Raw genomic sequence first — 22,339 nt, 5'->3', positions numbered from 1 at the left:
GTTAATCTTTTCCATTGCTGTTTTGTTGGCTGACTGAAGGAAGATATGCAGTGCATTTGAACCAAAGCAGATGTGTGCTGACAACTTAAATGCACAATCATGTTTGTGTTTTTTCTTTCTTTCTTCCAACCTTTGTAATATCATATTAAATACTAAGGTAGCAGTTTATAATCAATGACTAATGACATAAGAAAAGGAAAAAAATACAGTATACAAAGATGCTCCAAGTGAGGCTTGAACTCACAACCTCGGCATTGCTCAACAGATACTGTCTTATAAGTACCGTGCGCTGACCAATTGCGCCACTGGAGCACTTTGCAGCATTCGTTGGTTATGCTAGATGTGGATTTTATTCAATACAATCAGTACAGTCATAAGAATTGAAAAAGAAAATCATTTTTGGTGATAAATGATGAGAAACAAAGGAACATGCATGCCAGATGGCACTTGAATAAGCTGTCCACGGTGATAGAAAAGGTTTAAAAAAAAAGCAACAACAATGTTATCATAATTAATGTCATATTTTAGCTTCTGTGGTCATTTTTTACAAGCTAAACACTGCAAGACTGTTTTACAGTTGAAGCAAGGATAAAATATCAACTCTAGTGATGAAAAACTTGCTGTAATGATTTCCAACTCAGACGGGACTTAAACCCACAACCACTGGCTTAGGAGAACAGTGCCTTACCCATTATGCCAGTGGTGCTTACTGATGTTCTTATTTAAGACTGTTAGGTTTTTAATAGTCAATTATTTATTTTTGAGGAAAAAGTGAAGCTGTTTACTGTGTTCTTTGCATTACCAAGTCCAGCAAGAAATGTGCTGGTACTATCCAGAGCTGTCAGTATGGATTATCATGCTATATTGCAGAAAATCAATTTGATGCAACTGCTTTACCAACAGTATGTTAATCTTTTCCATTGCTGTTTTGTTGGCTGACTGAAGAAAGATATGCAGTGCATTTGAACCAAAGCAGATGTGTGCTGACAACTTAAATGCACAATCATGTTTGTGTTATTTCTTTCTTTCTTCCATCCTTTGTAATATCATATTAAATATTAAGGTAGCAGTTTATAATCAATGACTAATGACATAAGAAAAGGAAAAAAAAACAGTATACAAAGATGCTCCTGGTGAGGCTTGAACTCACAACCTCGACATTGCTCAACAGATACTGTCTTATAAGTACCGCGCGCTGACCAATTGTGCCACTGGAGCACTTTGCAACATTAATTGGTTATGCTAGATGTGGATTTTATTCAATACAATCAGTACAGTCATAAGAATTGAAAAAGAAAATCATTTTTGGTGATGAATGATGAGCAACAAAGGAACATGCATGCCAGACGGCACTTGAATAAGCTGTCCACGGTGATAGAAAAGGTTTAAAAAACAACAACAACAATGTTATCATAATTAATGTCATATTTTAGCTCTGTGGTCATTTTTTACAAGCTAAACACTGCAAGACTGTTTTACAGTTGAAGCAAGGATAAAATATCAACTCTAGTGATGAGAAACTTGCTGTAATGACTTCCACCCCATATGGGACTTGGACCCCCTGGCTTAGGAGGGCAGTGACTTATCCATTATGCCAGTGGTGCTTACTGGTGTTCTTATTTAAGACTTTTATGTTTTTAATAGTCAATTATTTATTTTTGAGGAAAAAGTGAAGCTGTTTACTGTGTTCTTTGCATTACCAAGTCCAGCAAGAAATGTGCTGGTACTATCCAGAGCTGTCAGTATGGATTATCATGCTATATTGCAGAAAATCAATTTGATGCAACTGCTTTACCAACAGTATGTTAATCTTTTCCATTGCTGTTTTGTTGGCTGACTGAAGGAAGATATGCAGTGCATTTGAACCAAAGCAGATGTGTGCTGACAACTTAAATGCACAATCATGTTTGTGTTTTTTCTTTCTTTCTTCCATCCTTTGTAATATCATATTAAATATTAAGGTAGCAGTTTATAATCAATGACTAATGACATAAGAAAAGGAAAAAAAAAACAGTATACAAAGATGCTCCAGGTGAGGCTTGAACTCACAACCTCGGCATCGCTCAACAGATACTGTCTTATAAGTACCGTGTGCTGACCAATTGCGCCACTGGAGCACTTTGCAGCATTAATTGGTTATGCTAGATGTGGATTTTATTCAATACAATCAGTACAGTCATAAGAATTGAAAAAGAAAATCATTTTTGGTGATAAATGATGAGCAACAAAGGAACATGCATGCCAGATGGCACTTGAATAAGCTGTCCACGGTGATAGAAAAGGTTTAAAAAACAACAACAACAATGTTATCATAATTAATGTCATATTTTAGCTTCTGTGGTCATTTTTTACAAGCTAAACACTGCAAGACTGTTTTACAGTTGAAGGAAGGATAAAATATCAACTCTAGTGATGAGACACTTGCTGTAATGACTTCCACCTTATATGGGACTTGGACCCCGTGGCTTAGGAGGGCAGTGACTTATCCATTATGCCAGTGGTGCTTACTGATGTTCTTATTTAAGACTGTTATTTTTTTAATAGTCAATTATTTATTTTTGATGAAAAAGTGAAGCTGTTTACTGTGTTCTTTGCATTACCAAGTCCAGCAAGAAATGTGCTGGTACTATCCAGAGCTGTCAGTATGGATTATCATGCTATATTGCAGAAAATCAATTTGATGCAACTGCTTTACCAACAGTATGTTAATCTTTTCCATTGCTGTTTTGTTGGCTGACTGAAGGAAGATATGCAGTGCATTTGAACCAAAGCAGATGTGTGCTGACAACTTAAATGCACAATCATGTTTGTGTTTTTTCTTTCTTTCTTCCATCCTTTGAAATATCATATTAAATATTAAGGTAGCAGTTTATAATCAATGACTAATGACATAAGAAAAGGAAAAAAAACAGTATAAAAAGATGCTCCAGGTGAGGCTTGAACTCACAACTTCGGCATTGCTCAACAGAAACTGTCTTATAAGTACCGCGCGCTGACCAATTGCGCCACTGGAGCACTTTGCAGCATTAATTGGTTATGCTAGATGTGGATTTTATTCAATACAATCAGTACAGTCATAAGAATTGAAAAAGAAATTCATTGTTGGTGATGAATGATGAGCAACAAAGGAACATGCATGCCAGATGGCACTTGAATAAGCTGTCCACGGTGATAGAAAAGGCTTAAACAACAACAACAATGTTATCATAATTAATGTCATATTTTAGCTTCTGTGGTCATTTTTTATAAGCTAAACACTGCAAGACTGTTTTACAGTTGAAGCAAGGATAAAATATCAACTCTAGTGATGAGACACTTGCTGTAATGACTTCCACCCCATATGGGACTTGGACCCCCTGGCTTAGGAGGGCAGTGACTTATCCATTATGCCAGTGGTGCTTACTGATGTTCTTATTTAAGACTGATAGGTTTTAATAGTCAATTATTTATTTTTGAGGAAAAAGTGAAGCTGTTTACTGTGTTCTTTGCATTACCAAGTCCAACAAGAAATGTGCTGGTACTATCCAGAGCTTTCATTATGGATTATCATGCTATATTGCAGAAAATCAATTTGATGCAACTGCTTTACCAACAGTATGTTAATCTTTTTCATTGCTGTTTTGTTGGCTGCCTGAAGGAAGATATGCAGTGCATTTTAACCAAAGCAGATGTGTGCTGACAACTTAAATGCACAATCATGTTTGTGTTTTTTCTTTCTTTCTTCCATCCTTTGTAATATCATATTAAATATTAAGGTAGCAGTTTATAATCAATGACTAATGACATAAGAAAAGGAAAAAAAAACAGTATACAAAGATGCTCCAGGTGAGGCTTGAACCTCGGCATCGCTCAACAGATACTGTTTTATAAGTACCGCGCGCTGACCAATTGCGCCACTGGAGCACTTTGCAGCATTAATTGGTTATGCTAGATGTGGATTTTATTCAATACAATCAGTACAGTCATAAGAATTTAAAAAGAAAATCATTTTTGGTGATAAATGATGAGCAACAAAGGAACATGCATGCCAGATGGCACTTGAATAAGCTGTCCACGGTGATAGAAAAGGTTTAAAAAACAACAACAACAATGTTATCATAATTAATGTCATATTTTAGCTTCTGTGGTCATTTTTTACAAGCTAAACACTGCAAGACTGTTTTACAGTTGAAGCAAGGATAAAATATCAACTCTAGTGATGAGACACTTGCTGTAATGACTTCCACCTTATATGGGACTTGGACCCCGTGGCTTAGGAGGGCAGTGACTTATCCATTATGCCAGTGGTGCTTACTGATGTTCTTATTTAAGACTGTTATTTTTTTAATAGTCAATTATTTATTTTTGATGAAAAAGTGAAGCTGTTTACTGTGTTCTTTGCATTACCAAGTCCAGCAAGAAATGTGCTGGTACTATCCAGAGCTGTCAGTATGGATTATCATGCTATATTGCAGAAAATCAATTTGATGCAACTGCTTTACCAACAGTATGTTAATCTTTTCCATTGCTGTTTTGTTGGCTGACTGAAGGAAGATATGCAGTGCATTTGAACCAAAGCAGATGTGTGCTGACAACTTAAATGCACAATCATGTTTGTGTTTTTTCTTTCTTTCTTCCATCCTTTGAAATATCATATTAAATATTAAGGTAGCAGTTTATAATCAATGACTAATGACATAAGAAAAGGAAAAAAAACAGTATAAAAAGATGCTCCAGGTGAGGCTTGAACTCACAACTTCGGCATTGCTCAACAGAAACTGTCTTATAAGTACCGCGCGCTGACCAATTGCGCCACTGGAGCACTTTGCAGCATTAATTGGTTATGATAGATGTGGATTTTATTCAATACAATCAGTACAGTCATAAGAATTGAAAAAGAAAATCATTGTTGGTGATGAATGATGAGCAACAAAGGAACATGCATGCCAGATGGCACTTGAATAAGCTGTCCACGGTGATAGAAAAGGCTTAAACAACAACAACAATGTTATCATAATTAATGTCATATTTTAGCTTCTGTGGTCATTTTTTACAAGCTAAACACTGCAAGACTGTTTTACAGTTGAAGCAAGGATAAAATATCAACTCTAGTGATGAGACACTTGCTGTAATGACTTCCAGCTCAGACGGGACTTAAACCCACAACCACTGGCTTAGGAGAACAGTGCCTTATCCATTATGCCAGTGGTGCTTACTGATGTCCTTATTTAAGACTGATAGGTTTTTAATAGTCAATTATTTATTTTTGAGGAAAAAGTGAAGCTGTTTACTGTGTTCTTTGCATTACCAAGTCCAGCAAGAAATGTGCTGGTACTATCCAGAGCTGTCAGTATGGATTATCATGCTATATTGCAGAAAATCAATTTGATGCAACTGCTTTACCAACAGTATGTTAATCTTTTCCATTGCTGTTTTGTTGGCTGACTGAAGGAAGATATGCAGTGCATTTGAACCAAAGCAGATGTGTGCTGACAACTTAAATGCACAATCATGTTTGTGTGCTTTCTTTCTTTCTTCCATCCTTTGTAATATCATATTAAATATTAAGGTAGCAGTTTATAATCAATGACTAATGACATAAGAAAAGGAAAAAAAAACAGTATACAAAGATGCTCCAGGTGAGGCTTGAACTCACAACCTCGGAATTGCTCAACAGATACTGTCTTATAAGTACTGCGCGCTGACCAATTGCGCCACTGGAGCACTTTGCAGCGTTAATTGGTTATGCTAGATGTGGGTTTTATTCAATACAATCAGTACAGTCATAAGAATTGAAAAAGAAAATCATTTTTGGTGATGAATGATGAGCAACAAAGGAACATGCATGCCAGATGGCACTTGAATAAGCTGTCCACGGTGATAGAAAAGGTTTAAAAAACAACAACAACAACAATGTTATCATAATTAATGTCATATTTTAGCTTCTGTGGTCTTTTTTTACAAGCTAAACACTGCAAGACTGTTTTACAGTTGAAGCAAGGATAAAATATCAACTCTAGTGATGAGACACTTGCTGTAATGACTTCCAACTCAGACGGGACTTAAACCCATAACCACTGGCTTAGGAGAACAGTGCCTTATCCATTATGCCAGTTGTGCTTACTGATGTCCTTATTTAAGACTGATAGGTTTTTAATAGTCAATTATTTATTTATTTTTAAAAAGAGAAGCTGTTTACTGTGTTCTTTGCATTACCAAGTCCAGCAAGAAATGTGCTGGTACTATCCAGAGCTGTCAGTATGGATTATCATGCTATATTGCAGAAAATCAATTTGATGCAACTGCTTTACCAACAGTATGTTAATCTTTTCCATTGCTGTTTTGTTGGCTGACTGAAGGAAGATATGCAGTGCATTTGAACCAAAGCAGATGTGTGCTGACAACTTAAATGCACAATCATGTTTGTGTGCTTTCTTTCTTTCTTTCTTTCATCCTTTGTAATATCATATTAAATATTAAGGTAGCAGTTTATAATCAATGACTAATGACATAAGAAAAGGAAAAAATAGTATACAAAGAAGCTCCAGGTGTGGCTTGAACTCACAACCTCGGCATCGCTCAACAGATACTATCTTATAAGTACCGCGCGCTGACCAATTGCGCCACTGGAGCACTTTGCAGCATTAATTGGTTATGCTAGATGTGGATTTTATTCAATACAATCAGTACAGTCATAAGAATTGAAAAAGAAAAACATTTTTGGTGATAAATGATGAGCAACAAAGGAACATGCATGCCAGATGGCACTTGAATAAGCTGTCCACGGTGATAGAAAAGGTTTAAAAAACAACAACAACAATGTTATCATAATTAATGTCATATTTTAGCTTCTGTGGTCATTTTTTACAAGCTAAACACTGCAAGACTGTTTTACAGTTGAAGCAAGGATAAAATATCAACTCTAGTGATGAGACACTTGCTGTAATGACTTCCACCCCATATGGGACTTGGACCCCCTGGCTTAGGAGGGCAGTGACTTATCCATTATGCCAGTGGTGCTTACTGATGTTCTTATTTAAGACTGTTAGGTTTTTAATAGTCAATTATTTATTTTTGAGGAAAAAGTGAAGCTGTTTACTGTGTTCTTTGCATTACCAAGTCCAACAAGAAATGTGCTGGTACTATCCAGAGCTTTCAGTATGGATTATCATGCTATATTGCAGAAAATCAATTTGATGCAACTGCTTTACCAACAGTATGTTAATCTTTTCCATTGCTGTTTTGTTGGCTGACTGAAGGAAGATATGCAGTGCATTTGAACCAAAGCAGATGTGTGCTGACAACTTAAATGCACAATCATGTTTGTGTTTTTTCTTTCTTACTTCCATCCTTTGTAATATCAAAATAAATATTAAGGTAGCAGTTTATAATCAATGACTAATGACATAAGAAAATGAAAAAAAAACAGTATACAAAGATGCTCCAGGTGAGGCTTGAATTCACAACCTCTTCATTGCTCAACAGATACTGTCTTATAAGTACCGCGTGCTGACCAATTGCGCCACTGGAGCACTTTGCAGCATTAACTGGTTATGCTAGATGTGGATTTTATTCAATACAATCAGTACAGTCATAAGAATTGAAAAAGAAAATCATTTTTGGTGATAAATGATGAGCAACAAAGGAACATGCATGCCAGATGGCACTTGAATAAGCTGTCCACGGTGATAGAAAAGGTTTAAAAAACAACAACAACAACAATGTTATCATAATTAATGTCATATTTTAGCTTCTGTGGTCATTTTTTACAAGCTAAACACTGCAAGACTGTTTTACAGTTGAAGCAAGGATAAAACATCAACTCTAGTGATGAGACACTTGCTGTAATGACTTCCAGCTCAGACAGGACTTAAACCCACAACCACTGGCTTAGGAGAACAGTGCCTTATCCATTATGCCAGTGGTGCTTACTGATGTCCTTATTTAAGACTGATAGGTTTTTAATAGTCAATTATTTATTTTTGAGGAAAAAGTGAAGCTGTTTACTGTGTTCTTTGCATTACCAAGTCCAGCAAGAAATGTGCTGGTACTATCCAGAGCTGTCAGTATGGATTATCATGCTATATTGCAGAAAATCAATTTGATGCAACTGCTTTACCAACAGTATGTTAATCTTTTCCATTGCTGTTTTGTTGGCTGACTGAAGGAAGATATGCAGTGCATTTGAACCAAAGCAGATGTGTGCTGACAACTTAAATGCACAATCATGTTTGTGTGCTTTCTTTCTTTCTTCCATCCTTTGTAATATCATATTAAATATTAAGGTAGCAGTTTATAATCAATGACTAATGACATAAGAAAAGGAAAAAAAACAGTATACAAAGATGCTCCAGGTGAGGCTTGAACTCACAACCTCTTCATTGCTCAACAGATACTGTCTTATAAGTACTGCGCGCTGACCAATTGCGCCACTGGAGCACTTTGCAGCGTTAATTGGTTATGCTAGATGTGGATTTTATTCAATACAATCAGTACAGTCATAAGAATTGAAAAAGAAAATCATTTTTGGTGATGAATGATGAGCAACAAAGGAACATGCATGCCAGATGGCACTTGAATATGCTGTCCACGGTGATAGAAAAGGTTTAAAAAACAACAACAACAATGTTATCATAATTAATGTCATATTTTAGCTTCTGTGGTCTTTTTTTTACAAGCTAAACACTGCAAGACTGTTTTACAGTTGAAGCAAGGATAAAATATCAACTCTAGTGATGAGACACTTGCTGTAATGACTTCCAACTCAGACGGGACTTAAACCCACAACCACTGGCTTAGGAGAACAGTGCCTTATCCATTATGCCAGTTGTGCTTACTGATGTCCTTATTTAAGACTGATAGGTTTTTAATAGTCAATTATTTATTTATTTTTAAAAAGAGAAGCTGTTTACTGTGTTCTTTGCATTACCAAGTCCAGCAAGAAATGTGCTGGTACTATCCAGAGCTGTCAGTATGGATTATCATGCTATATTGCAGAAAATCAATTTGATGCAACTGCTTTACCAACAGTATGTTAATCTTTTCCATTGCTGTTTTGTTGGCTGACTGAAGGAAGATATGCAGTGCATTTGAACCAAAGCAGATGTGTGCTGACAACTTAAATGCACAATCATGTTTGTGTGCTTTCTTTCTTTCTTTCTTTCATCCTTTGTAATATCATATTAAATATTAAGGTAGCAGTTTATAATCAATGACTAATGACATAAGAAAAGGAAAAAAAACAGTATACAAAGAAGCTCCAGGTGTGGCTTGAACTCACAACCTCGGCATCGCTCAACAGATACTATCTTATAAGTACCGCGCGCTGACCAATTGCGCCACTGGAGCACTTTGCAGCATTAATTGGTTATGCTAGATGTGGATTTTATTCAATACAATCAGTACAGTCATAAGAATTGAAAAAGAAAAACATTTTTGGTGATAAATGATGAGCAACAAAGGAACATGCATGCCAGATGGCACTTGAATAAGCTGTCCACGGTGATAGAAAAGGTTTAAAAAACAACAACAACAATGTTATCATAATTAATGTCATATTTTAGCTTCTGTGGTCATTTTTTACAAGCTAAACACTGCAAGACTGTTTTACAGTTGAAGCAAGGATAAAATATCAACTCTAGTGATGAGACACTTGCTGTAATGACTTCCACCCCATATGGGACTTGGACCCCCTGGCTTAGGAGGGCAGTGACTTATCCATTATGCCAGTGGTGCTTACTGATGTTCTTATTTAAGACTGTTAGGTTTTTAATAGTCAATTATTTATTTTTGAGGAAAAAGTGAAGCTGTTTACTGTGTTCTTTGCATTACCAAGTCCAACAAGAAATGTGCTGGTACTATCCAGAGCTTTCAGTATGGATTATCATGCTATATTGCAGAAAATCAATTTGATGCAACTGCTTTACCAACAGTATGTTAATCTTTTCCATTGCTGTTTTGTTGGCTGACTGAAGGAAGATATGCAGTGCATTTGAACCAAAGCAGATGTGTGCTGACAACTTAAATGCACAATCATGTTTGTGTTTTTTCTTTCTTACTTCCATCCTTTGTAATATCAAAATAAATATTAAGGTAGCAGTTTATAATCAATGACTAATGACATAAGAAAATGAAAAAAAAACAGTATACAAAGATGCTCCAGGTGAGGCTTGAATTCACAACCTCTTCATTGCTCAACAGATACTGTCTTATAAGTACCGCGTGCTGACCAATTGCGCCACTGGAGCACTTTGCAGCATTAACTGGTTATGCTAGATGTGGATTTTATTCAATACAATCAGTACAGTCATAAGAATTGAAAAAGAAAATCATTTTTGGTGATAAATGATGAGCAACAAAGGAACATGCATGCCAGATGGCACTTGAATAAGCTGTCCACGGTGATAGAAAAGGTTTAAAAAACAACAACAACAACAATGTTATCATAATTAATGTCATATTTTAGCTTCTGTGGTCATTTTTTACAAGCTAAACACTGCAAGACTGTTTTACAGTTGAAGCAAGGATAAAACATCAACTCTAGTGATGAGACACTTGCTGTAATGACTTCCAGCTCAGACAGGACTTAAACCCACAACCACTGGCTTAGGAGAACAGTGCCTTATCCATTATGCCAGTGGTGCTTACTGATGTCCTTATTTAAGACTGATAGGTTTTTAATAGTCAATTATTTATTTTTGAGGAAAAAGTGAAGCTGTTTACTGTGTTCTTTGCATTACCAAGTCCAGCAAGAAATGTGCTGGTACTATCCAGAGCTGTCAGTATGGATTATCATGCTATATTGCAGAAAATCAATTTGATGCAACTGCTTTACCAACAGTATGTTAATCTTTTCCATTGCTGTTTTGTTGGCTGACTGAAGGAAGATATGCAGTGCATTTGAACCAAAGCAGATGTGTGCTGACAACTTAAATGCACAATCATGTTTGTGTGCTTTCTTTCTTTCTTCCATCCTTTGTAATATCATATTAAATATTAAGGTAGCAGTTTATAATCAATGACTAATGACATAAGAAAAGGAAAAAAAACAGTATACAAAGATGCTCCAGGTGAGGCTTGAACTCACAACCTCTTCATTGCTCAACAGATACTGTCTTATAAGTACTGCGCGCTGACCAATTGCACCACTGGAGCACTTTGCAGCGTTAATTGGTTATGCTAGATGTGGATTTTATTCAATACAATCAGTACAGTCATAAGAATTGAAAAAGAAAATCATTTTTGGTGATGAATGATGAGCAACAAAGGAACATGCATGCCAGATGGCACTTGAATATGCTGTCCACGGTGATAGAAAAGGTTTAAAAAACAACAACAACAATGTTATCATAATTAATGTCATATTTTAGCTTCTGTGGTCTTTTTTTTACAAGCTAAACACTGCAAGACTGTTTTACAGTTGAAGCAAGGATAAAATATCAACTCTAGTGATGAGACACTTGCTGTAATGACTTCCAACTCAGACGGGACTTAAACCCACAACCACTGGCTTAGGAGAACAGTGCCTTATCCATTATGCCAGTTGTGCTTACTGATGTCCTTATTTAAGACTGATAGGTTTTTAATAGTCAATTATTTATTTATTTTTAAAAAGAGAAGCTGTTTACTGTGTTCTTTGCATTACCAAGTCCAGCAAGAAATGTGCTGGTACTATCCAGAGCTGTCAGTATGGATTATCATGCTATATTGCAGAAAATCAATTTGATGCAACTGCTTTACCAACAGTATGTTAATCTTTTCCATTGCTGTTTTGTTGGCTGACTGAAGGAAGATATGCAGTGCATTTGAACCAAAGCAGATGTGTGCTGACAACTTAAATGCACAATCATGTTTGTGTGCTTTCTTTCTTTCTTCCATCCTTTGTAATATCATATTAAATATTAAGGTAGCAGTTTATAATCAATGACTAATGACATAAGAAAAGGAAAAAAAAACAGTATACAAAGATGCTCCAGGTGAGGCTTGAACTCACAACCTCGGAATTGCTCAACAGAAACTGTCTTATAAGTACTGCGCGCTGACCAATTGCGCCACTGGAGCACTTTGCAGCGTTAATTGGTTATGCTAGATGTGGGTTTTATTCAATACAATCAGTACAGTCATAAGAATTGAAAAAGAAAATCATTTTTGGTGATGAATGATGAGCAACAAAGGAACATGCATGCCAGATGGCACTTGAATAAGCTGTCCACGGTGATAGAAAAGGTTTAAAAAACAACAACAACAACAATGTTATCATAATTAATGTCATATTTTAGCTTCTGTGGTCTTTTTTTACAAGCTAAACACTGCAAGACTGTTTTACAGTTGAAGCAAGGATAAAATATCAACTCTAGTGATGAGACACTTGCTGTAATGACTTCCAACTCAGACGGGACTTAAACCCATAACCACTGGCTTAGGAGAACAGTGCCTTATCCATTATGCCAGTTGTGCTTACTGATGTCCTTATTTAAGACTGATAGGTTTTTAATAGTCAATTATTTATTTATTTTTAAAAAGAGAAGCTGTTTACTGTGTTCTTTGCATTACCAAGTCCAGCAAGAAATGTGCTGGTACTATCCAGAGCTGTCAGTATGGATTATCATGCTATATTGCAGAAAATCAATTTGATGCAACTGCTTTACCAACAGTATGTTAATCTTTTCCATTGCTGTTTTGTTGGCTGACTGAAGGAAGATATGCAGTGCATTTGAACCAAAGCAGATGTGTGCTGACAACTTAAATGCACAATCATGTTTGTGTGCTTTCTTTCTTTCTTTCTTTCATCCTTTGTAATATCATATTAAATATTAAGGTAGCAGTTTATAATCAATGACTAATGACATAAGAAAAGGAAAAAAAACAGTATACAAAGAAGCTCCAGGTGTGGCTTGAACTCACAACCTCGGCATCGCTCAACAGATACTATCTTATAAGTACCGCGCGCTGACCAATTGCGCCACTGGAGCACTTTGCAGCATTAATTGGTTATGCTAGATGTGGATTTTATTCAATACAATCAGTACAGTCATAAGAATTGAAAAAGAAAAACATTTTTGGTGATAAATGATGAGCAACAAAGGAACATGCATGCCAGATGGCACTTGAATAAGCTGTCCACGGTGATAGAAAAGGTTTAAAAAACAACAACAACAATGTTATCATAATTAATGTCATATTTTAGCTTCTGTGGTCATTTTTTACAAGCTAAACACTGCAAGACTGTTTTACAGTTGAAGCAAGGATAAAATATCAACTCTAGTGATGAGACACTTGCTGTAATGACTTCCACCCCATATGGGACTTGGACCCCCTGGCTTAGGAGGGCAGTGACTTATCCATTATGCCAGTGGTGCTTACTGATGTTCTTATTTAAGACTGTTAGGTTTTTAATAGTCAATTATTTATTTTTGAGGAAAAAGTGAAGCTGTTTACTGTGTTCTTTGCATTACCAAGTCCAACAAGAAATGTGCTGGTACTATCCAGAGCTTTCAGTATGGATTATCATGCTATATTGCAGAAAATCAATTTGATGCAACTGCTTTACCAACAGTATGTTAATCTTTTCCATTGCTGTTTTGTTGGCTGACTGAAGGAAGATATGCAGTGCATTTGAACCAAAGCAGATGTGTGCTGACAACTTAAATGCACAATCATGTTTGTGTTTTTTCTTTCTTACTTCCATCCTTTGTAATATCAAAATAAATATTAAGGTAGCAGTTTATAATCAATGACTAATGACATAAGAAAATGAAAAAAAAAACAGTATACAAAGATGCTCCAGGTGAGGCTTGAATTCACAACCTCTTCATTGCTCAACAGATACTGTCTTATAAGTACCGCGTGCTGACCAATTGCGCCACTGGAGCACTTTGCAGCATTAACTGGTTATGCTAGATGTGGATTTTATTCAATACAATCAGTACAGTCATAAGAATTGAAAAAGAAAATCATTTTTGGTGATAAATGATGAGCAACAAAGGAACATGCATGCCAGATGGCACTTGAATAAGCTGTCCACGGTGATAGAAAAGGTTTAAAAAACAACAACAACAATGTTATCATAATTAATGTCATATTTTAGCTTCTGTGGTCATTTTTTACAAGCTAAACACTGCAAGACTGTTTTACAGTTGAAGCAAGGATAAAACATCAACTCTAGTGATGAGACACTTGCTGTAATGACTTCCAGCTCAGACAGGACTTAAACCCACAACCACTGGCTTAGGAGAACAGTGCCTTATCCATTATGCCAGTGGTGCTTACTGATGTCCTTATTTAAGACTGATAGGTTTTTAATAGTCAATTATTTATTTTTGAGGAAAAAGTGAAGCTGTTTACTGTGTTCTTTGCATTACCAAGTCCAGCAAGAAATGTGCTGGTACTATCCAGAGCTGTCAGTATGGATTATCATGCTATATTGCAGAAAATCAATTTGATGCAACTGCTTTACCAACAGTATGTTAATCTTTTCCATTGCTGTTTTGTTGGCTGACTGAAGGAAGATATGCAGTGCATTTGAACCAAAGCAGATGTGTGCTGACAACTTAAATGCACAATCATGTTTGTGTGCTTTCTTTCTTTCTTCCATCCTTTGTAATATCATATTAAATATTAAGGTAGCAGTTTATAATCAATGACTAATGACATAAGAAAAGGAAAAAAAACAGTATACAAAGATGCTCCAGGTGAGGCTTGAACTCACAACCTCTTCATTGCTCAACAGATACTGTCTTATAAGTACTGCGCGCTGACCAATTGCGCCACTGGAGCACTTTGCAGCGTTAATTGGTTATGCTAGATGTGGATTTTATTCAATACAATCAGTACAGTCATAAGAATTGAAAAAGAAAATCATTTTTGGTGATGAATGATGAGCAACAAAGGAACATGCATGCCAGATGGCACTTGAATATGCTGTCCACGGTGATAGAAAAGGTTTAAAAAACAACAACAACAATGTTATCATAATTAATGTCATATTTTAGCTTCTGTGGTCTTTTTTTTACAAGCTAAACACTGCAAGACTGTTTTACAGTTGAAGCAAGGATAAAATATCAACTCTAGTGATGAGACACTTGCTGTAATGACTTCCAACTCAGACGGGACTTAAACCCACAACCACTGGCTTAGGAGAACAGTGCCTTATCCATTATGCCAGTTGTGCTTACTGATGTCCTTATTTAAGACTGATAGGTTTTTAATAGTCAATTATTTATTTATTTTTAAAAAGAGAAGCTGTTTACTGTGTTCTTTGCATTACCAAGTCCAGCAAGAAATGTGCTGGTACTATCCAGAGCTGTCAGTATGGATTATCATGCTATATTGCAGAAAATCAATTTGATGCAACTGCTTTACCAACAGTATGTTAATCTTTTCCATTGCTGTTTTGTTGGCTGACTGAAGGAAGATATGCAGTGCATTTGAACCAAAGCAGATGTGTGCTGACAACTTAAATGCACAATCATGTTTGTGTGCTTTCTTTCTTTCTTCCATCCTTTGTAATATCATATTAAATATTAAGGTAGCAGTTTATAATCAATGACTAATGACATAAGAAAAGGAAAAAAAAACAGTATACAAAGATGCTCCAGGTGAGGCTTGAACTCACAACCTCGGAATTGCTCAACAGATACTGTCTTATAAGTACTGCGCGCTGACCAATTGCGCCACTGGAGCACTTTGCAGCGTTAATTGGTTATGCTAGATGTGGGTTTTATTCAATACAATCAGTACAGTCATAAGAATTGAAAAAGAAAATCATTTTTGGTGATGAATGATGAGCAACAAAGGAACATGCATGCCAGATGGCACTTGAATAAGCTGTCCACGGTGATAGAAAAGGTTTAAAAAACAACAACAACAACAATGTTATCATAATTAATGTCATATTTTAGCTTCTGTGGTCTTTTTTTACAAGCTAAACACTGCAAGACTGTTTTACAGTTGAAGCAAGGATAAAATATCAACTCTAGTGATGAGACACTTGCTGTAATGACTTCCAACTCAGACGGGACTTAAACCCATAACCACTGGCTTAGGAGAACAGTGCCTTATCCATTATGCCAGTTGTGCTTACTGATGTCCTTATTTAAGACTGATAGGTTTTTAATAGTCAATTATTTATTTATTTTTAAAAAGAGAAGCTGTTTACTGTGTTCTTTGCATTACCAAGTCCAGCAAGAAATGTGCTGGTACTATCCAGAGCTGTCAGTATGGATTATCATGCTATATTGCAGAAAATCAATTTGATGCAACTGCTTTACCAACAGTATGTTAATCTTTTCCATTGCTGTTTTGTTGGCTGACTGAAGGAAGATATGCAGTGCATTTGAACCAAAGCAGATGTGTGCTGACAACTTAAATGCACAATCATGTTTGTGTGCTTTCTTTCTTTCTTTCTTTCATCCTTTGTAATATCATATTAAATATTAAGGTAGCAGTTTATAATCAATGACTAATGACATAAGAAAAGGAAAAAAAACAGTATACAAAGAAGCTCCAGGTGTGGCTTGAACTCACAACCTCGGCATCGCTCAACAGATACTATCTTATAAGTACCGCGCGCTGACCAATTGCGCCACTGGAGCACTTTGCAGCATTAATTGGTTATGCTAGATGTGGATTTTATTCAATACAATCAGTACAGTCATAAGAATTGAAAAAGAAAAACATTTTTGGTGATAAATGATGAGCAACAAAGGAACATGCATGCCAGATGGCACTTGAATAAGCTGTCCACGGTGATAGAAAAGGTTTAAAAAACAACAACAACAATGTTATCATAATTAATGTCATATTTTAGCTTCTGTGGTCATTTTTTACAAGCTAAACACTGCAAGACTGTTTTACAGTTGAAGCAAGGATAAAATATCAACTCTAGTGATGAGACACTTGCTGTAATGACTTCTACCCCATATGGGACTTGGACCCCCTGGCTTAGGAGGGCAGTGACTTATCCATTATGCCAGTGGTGCTTACTGATGTTCTTATTTAAGACTGTTAGGTTTTTAATAGTCAATTATTTATTTTTGAGGAAAAAGTGAAGCTGTTTACTGTGTTCTTTGCATTACCAAGTCCAACAAGAAATGTGCTGGTACTATCCAGAGCTTTCAGTATGGATTATCATGCTATATTGCAGAAAATCAATTTGATGCAACTGCTTTACCAACAGTATGTTAATCTTTTCCATTGCTGTTTTGTTGGCTGACTGAAGGAAGATATGCAGTGCATTTGAACCAAAGCAGATGTGTGCTGACAACTTAAATGCACAATCATGTTTGTGTTTTTTCTTTCTTACTTCCATCCTTTGTAATATCAAAATAAATATTAAGGTAGCAGTTTATAATCAATGACTAATGACATAAGAAAATGAAAAAAAAACAGTATACAAAGATGCTCCAGGTGAGGCTTGAATTCACAACCTCTTCATTGCTCAACAGATACTGTCTTATAAGTACCGCGTGCTGACCAATTGCGCCACTGGAGCACTTTGCAGCATTAACTGGTTATGCTAGATGTGGATTTTATTCAATACAATCAGTACAGTCATAAGAATTGAAAAAGAAAATCATTTTTGGTGATAAATGATGAGCAACAAAGGAACATGCATGCCAGATGGCACTTGAATAAGCTGTCCACGGTGATAGAAAAGGTTTAAAAAACAACAACAACAATGTTATCATAATTAATGTCATATTTTAGCTTCTGTGGTCATTTTTTACAAGCTAAACACTGCAAGACTGTTTTACAGTTGAAGCAAGGATAAAACATCAACTCTAGTGATGAGACACTTGCTGTAATGACTTCCAGCTCAGACAGGACTTAAACCCACAACCACTGGCTTAGGAGAACAGTGCCTTATCCATTATGCCAGTGGTGCTTACTGATGTCCTTATTTAAGACTGATAGGTTTTTAATAGTCAATTATTTATTTTTGAGGAAAAAGTGAAGCTGTTTACTGTGTTCTTTGCATTACCAAGTCCAGCAAGAAATGTGCTGGTACTATCCAGAGCTGTCAGTATGGATTATCATGCTATATTGCAGAAAATCAATTTGATGCAACTGCTTTACCAACAGTATGTTAATCTTTTCCATTGCTGTTTTGTTGGCTGACTGAAGGAAGATATGCAGTGCATTTGAACCAAAGCAGATGTGTGCTGACAACTTAAATGCACAATCATGTTTGTGTGCTTTCTTTCTTTCTTCCATCCTTTGTAATATCATATTAAATATTAAGGTAGCAGTTTATAATCAATGACTAATGACATAAGAAAAGGAAAAAAAACAGTATACAAAGATGCTCCAGGTGAGGCTTGAACTCACAACCTCTTCATTGCTCAACAGATACTGTCTTATAAGTACTGCGCGCTGACCAATTGCGCCACTGGAGCACTTTGCAGCGTTAATTGGTTATGCTAGATGTGGATTTTATTCAATACAATCAGTACAGTCATAAGAATTGAAAAAGAAAATCATTTTTGGTGATGAATGATGAGCAACAAAGGAACATGCATGCCAGATGGCACTTGAATATGCTGTCCACGGTGATAGAAAAGGTTTAAAAAACAACAACAACAATGTTATCATAATTAATGTCATATTTTAGCTTCTGTGGTCTTTTTTTTACAAGCTAAACACTGCAAGACTGTTTTACAGTTGAAGCAAGGATAAAATATCAACTCTAGTGATGAGACACTTGCTGTAATGACTTCCAACTCAGACGGGACTTAAACCCACAACCACTGGCTTAGGAGAACAGTGCCTTATCCATTATGCCAGTTGTGCTTACTGATGTCCTTATTTAAGACTGATAGGTTTTTAATAGTCAATTATTTATTTATTTTTAAAAAGAGAAGCTGTTTACTGTGTTCTTTGCATTACCAAGTCCAGCAAGAAATGTGCTGGTACTATCCAGAGCTGTCAGTATGGATTATCATGCTATATTGCAGAAAATCAATTTGATGCAACTGCTTTACCAACAGTATGTTAATCTTTTCCATTGCTGTTTTGTTGGCTGACTGAAGGAAGATATGCAGTGCATTTGAACCAAAGCAGATGTGTGCTGACAACTTAAATGCACAATTATGTTTGTGTGCTTTCTTTCTTTCTTCCATCCTTTGTAATATCATATTAAATATTAAGGTAGCAGTTTATAATCAATGACTAATGACATAAGAAAAGGAAAAAAAACAGTATACAAAGACGCTCCAGGTGAGGCTTGAACTCACAACCTCAGCATTGCTCAACAGATACTGTCTTATTAGTACCGCACGCTGACCAATTGCGCCACTGGAGCACTTTGCAGTATTAGTTGGTTATGCTAGATGTGGATTTTATTCAATACAATCAGTACAGTCATAAGAATTGAAAAAGAAAATCATTTTTGGTGATGAATGATGAGCATCAAAGGAACATACATTCCAGATGGCACTTGAATAAGCTGTCCACGGTGATAGAAAAGGTTTAAAAAACAACAACAACAATGTTATCATAATTAATGTCATATTTTAGCTTCTGTGGTCATTTTTTACAAGCTAAACACTGCAAGACTGTTTAACAGTTGAAGCAAGGATAAAATATCAACTCTAGTGATGAGACACTTGCTGTAATGACTTCCAACTCAGACGGGACTTAAACCAACAACCACTGGCTTAGGAGAACAGTGCCTTATCCATTATGCCAGTGGTGCTTACTGATGTCCTTATTTAAGACTGATAGGTTTTTAATAGTCAATTATTTATTTCTGAGAAAAAGTGAAGCTGTTTACTGTGTTCTTTGCATTACCAAGTCCAGCAAGAAATGTGCTGGTACTATCCAGAGCTGTCAGTATGGATTATCATGCTATATTGCAGAAAATCAATTTGATGCAACTGCTTTACCAACAGTATGTTAATCTTTTCCATTGCTGTTTTGTTGGCTGACTGAAGGAAGATATGCAGTGCATTTGAACCAAAGCAGATGTGTGCTGACAACTTAAATGCACAATCATGTTTGTGTTTTTTCTTTCTTTCTTCCATCCTTTGTAATATCATATTAAATATTAAGGTAGCAGTTTATAATCAATGACTAATGACATAAGAAAAGGAAAAAAAACAGTAAACAAAGATGTTCCAGATGAGGCTTGAACTCACAACCACGGCATTGCTCAACAGATACTGTCTTATAAGTTTTGCACGCTGACCAACTGCGCCACTGGAGCACTTTGCAGCATTGATTGGTTATGCTAGATGTGGATTTTATTCAATACAATCAGTACATTCATAAGAATTGAAAAAGAAAATCATTTTTGGTGATGAATGATGAGCAACAAAGGAACATGCATGCCAGATGGCACTTGAATAAGCTGTCCACGGTGATAGAAAAGGTTTAAAAAACAGCAACAACAATGTTATCATAATTAATGTCATATTTTAGCTTCTGTGGTCATTTTTTACAAGCTAAACACTGCAAGACTGTTTTACAGTTGAAGCAAGGATAAAATATCAACTCTAGTGATGAGACACTTGCTGTAATGACTTCCAACCCAGACGGGACTTAAACCCACAACCACTGGCTTAGGAGAACAGTGCCTTATCCATTATGCCAGTGGTGCTTACTGATGTTCTTATTTAAGACTGTTAGGTTTTTAATAGTCAATTATTTATTTTTGAGGAAAAAGTGAAGCTGTTTACTGTGTTCTTTGCATTACCAAGTCCAACAAGAAATGTGCTGGTACTATCCAGAGCTTTCAGTATGGATTATCATGCTATATTGCAGAAAATCAATTTATGCAACTGCTTTACCAACAGTATGTTAATCTTTTCCATTGCTGTTTTGTTGGCTGACTGAAGGAAGATATGCAGTGCATTTGAACCAAAGCAGATGTGTGCTGACAACTTAAATGCACAATCATGTTTGTGTTTTTTCTTTCTTTCTTTCATCCTTTGTAATATCATATTAAATATTAAGGTAGCAGTTTATAATCAATGACTAATGACATAAGAAAAGGAAAAAAAACAGTATACAAAGAAGCTCCAGGTGTATCTTGAACTCACAACCTCGGCATCGCTCAACAGATACTGTCTTATAAGTACCGCGTGCTGACCAATTGCGCCACTGGAGCACTTTGCAGCATTAATTGGTTATGCTAGATGTGGATTTTATTCAATACAATCAGTACAGTCATAAGAATTGAAAAAGAAAAACATTTTTGGTGATAAATGTTGAGCAACAAAGGAACATGCATGCCAGATGGCACTTGAATAAGCTGTCCACGGTGATAGAAAAGGTTTAAAAAACAACAACAACAATGTTATCATAATTAATGTAATATTTTAGCTTCTGTTGTCATTTTTTACAAGCTAAACACTGCAAGACTGTTTTACAATTGAAGCAAGGATAAAATATCAACTCTAGTGATGAGACACTTGCTGTAATGACTTCCAACTCAGACGGGACTTAAACCCACAACCACTGGCTTAGGAGAACAGTGCCTTATCCATTATGCCAGTGGTGCTTACTGATGTCCTTAATTAAGACTGATAGGTTTTTAATAGTCAATTATTTATTTTTGAAAAAAGTGAAGCTGTTTACTGTGTTCTTTGCATTACCAAGTCCAGCAAGAAATGTGCTGGTACTATCCAGAGCTGTCAGTATGGATTATCATGCTATATTGCAGAAAATCAATTTGATGCAACTGCTTTACCAACAGTATGTTAATCTTTTCCATTGCTGTTTTGTTGGCTGACTGAAGGAAGATATGCAGTGCATTTGAACCAAAGCAGATGTGTGCTGACAACTAAAATGCACCATCATGTTTGTGTTTTTTCTTTCTTTCTTCCATCCTTTGTAATATCATATTAAATATTAAGGTAGCAGTTTATAATCAATGACTAATGACATTAGAAATAGAAAAAAAAACAATGTACAAAGACGCTCCAGGTGAGGCTTGAACTCACAACTTCGGCATTGCTCTACAGATACTGTCTTATTAGTACCACACGCTGACCAATTGCGCCACTGGAGCACTTTGCAGCATTAGTTGGTTATGCTAGATGTGGATTTTATTCAATACAATCAGTACAGTCATAAGAATTGAAAAAGAAAATCATTTTTGGTGATGAATGATGAGCAACAAAGGAACATGCATGCCAGATGGCACCTGAATAAGCTGTCCACGGTGATAGAAAAGGTTTAAAAAACAACAACAACAATGTTATCATAATTAATGTCATATTTTAGCTTCTGTGGTCATTTTTTACAAGCTAAACACTGCAAGACTGTTTTACAGTTGAAGCAAGGATAAAATATCAACTCTAGTGATGAGACACTTGCTGTAATGACTTCCACCCCATATGGGACTTGGGCCCCCTGGCGT

At 35.9% G+C, this 22,339-nt stretch overlaps 6 non-coding genes across 6 annotated transcripts; all 6 read right to left on the bottom strand.

Moving 5' to 3' along the window:
• Positions 1-219: 219 nt before the first annotated feature.
• TRNAI-UAU (transfer RNA isoleucine (anticodon UAU)) lies at positions 220-312 on the bottom strand. Its single transcript is given in 2 exon segments — positions 220-255; positions 275-312. It is a non-coding gene; the product is annotated as a tRNA-Ile (tRNA).
• A 1,712-nt stretch (positions 313-2,024) lies between these two features.
• On the bottom strand, positions 2,025-2,117 carry TRNAI-UAU (transfer RNA isoleucine (anticodon UAU)). The gene is given in 2 exon segments: positions 2,025-2,060; positions 2,080-2,117. It is a non-coding gene; the product is annotated as a tRNA-Ile (tRNA).
• An 805-nt stretch (positions 2,118-2,922) lies between these two features.
• Positions 2,923-3,015, bottom strand: TRNAI-UAU (transfer RNA isoleucine (anticodon UAU)). The gene is given in 2 exon segments: positions 2,923-2,958; positions 2,978-3,015. It is a non-coding gene; the product is annotated as a tRNA-Ile (tRNA).
• A 1,693-nt stretch (positions 3,016-4,708) lies between these two features.
• On the bottom strand, positions 4,709-4,801 carry TRNAI-UAU (transfer RNA isoleucine (anticodon UAU)). The gene is given in 2 exon segments: positions 4,709-4,744; positions 4,764-4,801. It is a non-coding gene; the product is annotated as a tRNA-Ile (tRNA).
• Positions 4,802-19,186: 14,385 nt separating this feature from the next.
• On the bottom strand, positions 19,187-19,279 carry TRNAI-AAU (transfer RNA isoleucine (anticodon AAU)). The gene is given in 2 exon segments: positions 19,187-19,222; positions 19,242-19,279. It is a non-coding gene; the product is annotated as a tRNA-Ile (tRNA).
• A 2,616-nt stretch (positions 19,280-21,895) lies between these two features.
• Positions 21,896-21,988, bottom strand: TRNAI-AAU (transfer RNA isoleucine (anticodon AAU)). Its single transcript is given in 2 exon segments — positions 21,896-21,931; positions 21,951-21,988. It is a non-coding gene; the product is annotated as a tRNA-Ile (tRNA).
• Between the last annotated feature and the right edge of the window lie 351 nt (positions 21,989-22,339).

The sequence above is a fragment of the Pseudophryne corroboree genome, unplaced genomic scaffold (assembly GCF_028390025.1).
Source record: "Pseudophryne corroboree isolate aPseCor3 unplaced genomic scaffold, aPseCor3.hap2 scaffold_1422, whole genome shotgun sequence".
NCBI classification, from domain to species: Eukaryota; Metazoa; Chordata; class Amphibia; order Anura; family Myobatrachidae; genus Pseudophryne; species Pseudophryne corroboree.
The sequence above is the reverse complement of the archived record's forward strand: the minus strand, read 5'-3'. Positions and strand labels throughout refer to the sequence as shown.